General features: G+C 47.8%; 1 pseudogene; it reads left to right on the top strand.

Moving 5' to 3' along the window:
• Positions 1-462: 462 nt before the first annotated feature.
• LOC105551268 lies at positions 463-4,361 on the top strand (annotated as a pseudogene).
• Positions 4,362-5,456: the final 1,095 nt, after the last annotated feature.

Here is a 5,456-nt window from a genome sequence, read left to right as displayed (position 1 = left end):
GAAAGTTTAAAGGAGGTAGAATCAGCTGCTCTGCATTGTTACAGCTTCTTCAAAGACATTAATGAAAAATAATCTGCAATGGACAGCATAATTCTCTGCACTCTCAAAGGCCACCAGCTTATCCCTAATACATGAGGTTTGACTGCCCTTCTAACACTTTCTGTTTGCCTCACTGCAAATGTAATTAATGTTTTAGAAGTTAAATGTGGGTTATGCAGAAGTGGGAAGATGTTCTCCAGAACAGCAACTTTTTCCCCTTCTTCTATTCAAGTGAACCAGTTAACCATGTGTAATGATGATAAAAATAAAACGCTGTCAAAGTATTTAAATATGTAAAGACTATAAGGGAAAATATAAGTATTTACGAGTATCATAATTATTTTAAACTCAGTTTTTAATAAAAGAAAATATACTTTTTGTTTATTTCCTAATTTTTAAGAAGAGAAAAACTTGTGTCTTCCTATCTCTGAAACCCTTTTTCCAGATGAATAGGGACCAGCTACAAAATTTCACTGGATATTTAATCACGTCACACTACCACACTGAAGTTCTTCCTATTGCACAGAAACTGGCAGATGAGATTCTATCCTCCAACTCAGAAATCAACCAAGTGAACAGCGCTCCTGACCCCACAGCTGGGGCCAGCATTGACAATGAGAACTGTTGGCATTTGGATGAAGAAGAGGTGAAAGAGCAAGTGAAGTTATTTCTCTCCCAGGGGGCTTACTGTGACTCTGGAAAGCAACTCAACTCAATATTTGCCAAGGTTCAAGAAATACTGTGGATGAGAGATTCCAGTGGAGCAAGGATACTGATACTAATAACTGAGCAGTTTATGGCTGATCCATGACTCACACTCTGGAGTCAGCAAGGAACAAGCCTGATAGGCAAGGTCAGGCAACTCTGGAATGAGCTGGGGGCTTTATGGGTGTGCATAATTTTAAATCCACACTGCAAACTGGAGGAGAAATACTGCTGGCTACAGCAGCTGCAGAAGTGGAGTGACCTGGATGTCTGTCCCCTGGAGGATGGAAACTATGGACGTGAGCTGCCCAACATCACCGATGCACTTCCCCAGAATGCCATTTGCAGCCCAGACTGCTTATCCAGACCTAGACGTACGATACTCACAAGAGCCATTGAGGGTCATGAATTACACTGACAGGACAGCCACCTACAGCAAATAATCAGCAGTGATGTTTACACAGCTCCCGTCTGCCAGTACGAAAGTGAAAGACTACTCTTTAATTCCCCAAGCCAGCCACTGTGGCTTGAGCATGTGCCTACAGCCTGTGCTCGGGCTGATGCCCGACATTCCCATGGTTATCCAAAAGAGGCCCTCAGACTCACAGTGACCATTATTAATACTCTGAAGCTGCAGCAACAGCGGCAACTGGAAATCTACAAGCATGAGAAGAAAGAATTGTTGCAGAGAGGAACCACAACCATCACAAACCTGGAGGGCCAGGTAGGCTACCCCCGATCCCCATTGGCTACCTGTTTCTCACTTTGACTGAGGCCTGCCGCCTGAATGATGACGGCTATCTGGAGATGTCAGATATGAATGAAAGCAGAACTCCTGTGTACCGACATGTACCTGTGGCTGCAGGCTCCCCAAACACTAGTAAGTCCTACCTGTCATTGACCCTGGAAGTTGCATTGATGAACCTGGGTCAACAGACAATAATGCCTGAAGACCTCTACGCACAGGAGAAGGTGTCCCGTAAGGAAGAGCAGCTCCTAGGCCAACTCCTAGAGCTGCAGGTTGACGACGAGCTAGTGCAAACACTGCAAACAGTGTATCTTACTGCTGGAAGGGGGCCCTTTGAGCAGTCTGGGAGAAGTCATCCACTAAAAGAGTGTTCCCATGCAGACCTTTGCCAAGTATTTGTTCTCAGCTCTGCTGCCTCATGATCCAGATCTGTCCTATAAATTAGCCCTACGTGCCATGAGGTTACCTGTTTTAGAAAACTCAGCTTCTGGCCAGGTACAGTGGCTCACACCTATAATCCCAGCACTTTAGGAGGCTGAAGTGGGTGGATCATCTGAGGCCAGGAGTTCAAGACCAACCTGGCCAACATGGAGAAACCCCATCTCTACTAAAAATACAAAAAATAAAAATAAAAAAAAATTAGCCAGGTATGGTGGCAGATGCCTGTAATCCCAGTTACTTGGGAGACTGAGGCAGGAGAATCGCTTGAACCCAGGAGGCGGAGGCTGCAGTGAGCTGAGATCACACCACTGCACTTCAGCCTGGGTAACAAGAGCAAAAGTCCGTCTCAAAAAAAAAAATGAAACAGAGAAAACTCAGCTTCTGTAGGTGACACATCCCACCCTCACCATATGGTATCACAGCAGTGTGAACTGGCCTCTGCCATGCTGACTGCTGCCAAAAGAGACACTGAGACGCTGAACAATTCTGGAAGCAATACAGAAGAAAAGCACATTCATTCTTCTTTTCTCATCTTCACACTGGCCCAAATGCATTCAAGACTGCTACTCCCCCTGTCAGTAGTACTGAGAGCACCCTGCTCACTGTGGCCCTGGGACTTGGGTTACAGGTGATGCAGATGACCTTATCGATCCTTAACTGGAGATGCCAGGAGATGGTACGGTGGTTGGTGACCTGTGCTACAGAAGTGGGTGATTCTCCTACTTCTGTCTATCCCCAGGGGAAAGGAATTTCTAGGCCCTACTCTTGGGATGGGACAATGAATCCTTTGAGCTTTCATATTCCTATTCTTGATGGCCTAAGAAAGGATGTGGCTGCTGGTGGGAGATGATGGCCTCTGTTCAGCCAACCCAAGCCCTGTTCTCACTGCGTGAACCATATCCTGAGGTCAGCAGAACTATGACCCTCTCATCAGAGACGTATCTAAGACAGTGAATTTTCAGCTGCCAATACTCAAGTGCTCCCTTGGGAGGTAGTGGGCCAGGTAGTTTCCTCCCCATCCCTGTCCATGCTTGTGAGCAACCCCAGACAACTTGGAGGCTCAGGACCCTTTCTAAAGCCCAAAGCCCCAGCACAAGACTCTACCCTGAGAGGCCTCACTTCAGCTAGAACCCCTGGCAGATCTCCAACCCTGGCCTGGGGGCAAGCAAACCGCAGACTCCACTGCTCCATCCTTGTGAGAGGCTAAGAGCACCTGCAGAAACCTTCAACCTTCTAACCAGGAAAGGAAGGGTTAGCAAGAGACCCCAAACAGGGGTCTGGCCACCTGGAATGCTCCCTTTCCCTGGTTTGCCTCAGATCATCTCAAAGTTGCTGAGAAGGAGGGAGAACTCATCTATGCAGGCCAAGTTCAAACCCCAAATGGTAATCTGGGCAGACCTGAATCAGGACCCTGATGGCACAGCTGAGCTCAGGCTCTCCCTGACAGGTGTGTGGGCCCTGGTGAGCATCTTGCAGAGCTGGTACACACTCTTCACTTCTACTGAGGCTACTAGTATTGTAGCTGCCACAGCCGTATCCCACACCACTATTCTGCGCCTCAGTCTTGACTATCCACAGCGGGAGGAACTGGCTAGCTATGTTCACACACTGGCCCTGCAGTGTGCTATGAAGCATCCACAGACCTGTGCCCCTGTCAGCCCTTACGCTCTGTGAGGAAGACCACATTGCCTTTGAGGCAGCCTACCAGATTGCCACTGATGCTGACGCTGGTGGCATGAGCCATTCATAGCTGTTCACCATCGCCCACTACACAGGGCTCCATGGCTACCCGCTCCATGCCTTCAAGCTGGCCTCACTGGCCATGACCCATCTTAACCTGGCCTACAACCAGGAAACCCACACAGCCATCAATGATGTGCTCTGGGCTTGTGCCCTCAGCCACTCTCCGGGCAAGAATGAGCTGGCAGCTCTCATCCCCCTGGTGATGAAGAGTGTGCACTGTGCCACAGTGCTTCCAGATATCCTGTGTGTGACACTGCACAGTGACTGCACCTGGCGTGGCTGGCACTCCAGGCCGCGGTAGCTCTGGAAAGCTCATGTCCATTGACAAAGCTCCATTGTGCCCGTTGCCAATGATGCTGATGATACCATCAATAATTATATTAGCACTACAAACTCACGCCTAATACACGTCAGCTCTTGCCACTATGGAAAATTCATTGAATTTCTAAGCAAGGCTCTGGAGACCTTCCTGCTGCCCCAGGATGACCACCTGCAATTTGCTCAGTTCATCAACAACCTCAAACAGATCTACAAAGGCAAGAAAAAGCTGACACTGCTGGTGCTTTGCCTAAGAAAGCAGATAGCTCACCGCCAGGGCAGCCTGGGTCCCCAGGTAGGATCAGGACAGGCCAAGGACATTGAAACATTTGTCCACCCTGAAAGGACTCTGAGCACCTGTGACTGAGGCCAAAGGGCTACAGGGCTAAGAATGGGGAGAGTCTAACTCTAGTCGATATGCCTTCCTTGGCAAGCTTCTCACTACAGCCCACTGTTCATGGAGGAGCTGGCCCTGCAGATTGACCAGAGACCCCACAACATGCTACCTCCTGCCCCTATATCCTGCATGTTCTGAGCATTGGCCCTGTCTCCCTTGGCAAACACAGAACACTATTCTGTCCCAGGGATTGCTTAATCAGAGAAACAGATGCATTTATGGTGCTGTAAATACTATAGTATATGTGTTGCCAATTATTGTAAAGTTGTAACTATTTATAATTCTGGTTCTTGTTTGATGGGCACTTGAAGTAGCTGTGGGTGAAAAGATATGCTTATTTTCTGAAGAGAACTCACAATCATTTCTCAGGTTTTCCTTGCAGAGTGTATGCTGTTAGCAGTGGAAAAGCGGGGGTGCCACGGAGAAAAATAGCCAGTTCGAAAAAAAATCCCAAGTCTAGTCTATGCAGAATCCCCCACCTACAGGCAGGGCATTTATAGCCAGTGGTGGGTGAGGGGCAGAGGCCAGAACTGGACTTAGACTTTTGCCTCACAAAGCTATGAGGACACTGAAGTTCTTGCTCCTGCCTCTTCAAGAGCCTTATGAGCGACTGAGAAACAAGTGCAGAGAGAAGATGAAGGTCTGGGAAGCCGCTGAGCTCATAATATTCTTCTATAATTATTTGCTGGCCCCTTCTGGGTTTAGGATTTTTTTTTTTCCACTTAAGCTAAGCGCAGACAAGCCCTAGCCTCCAAGTCAGCAAGCAATGAGACTGTGGCAAAAACAGGCAGAAGAAGCCTGAGGTAGAAAGGCAGGGGAAGAAAGCAAATACAGAGTGAGAAGAGAACTGCGCACCTAAAGCAGCCAATCTGATGGCAGAGGGAGACCGGTGCTTAGAAGCTTGTTTGGTGAGAGAACGAATAGAGCAGACACAGAGATGGGGAACAAACATTTAGGTGGTAAGAGATTTAAGAGGAATGGGGAAGAGAAATCTGGTAAAAAGAAAGGACACATTCATGCAGATCCTCAAACACGAATACAAAGATATCCCTACATGTAGAAATA

The sequence above is a fragment of the Mandrillus leucophaeus genome, unplaced genomic scaffold, assembly GCF_000951045.1.
Source record: "Mandrillus leucophaeus isolate KB7577 unplaced genomic scaffold, Mleu.le_1.0 Scaffold513, whole genome shotgun sequence".
Classification (NCBI taxonomy): Eukaryota; Metazoa; Chordata; class Mammalia; order Primates; family Cercopithecidae; genus Mandrillus; species Mandrillus leucophaeus.
This window is presented reverse-complemented; position numbering and strand designations above follow the sequence as displayed.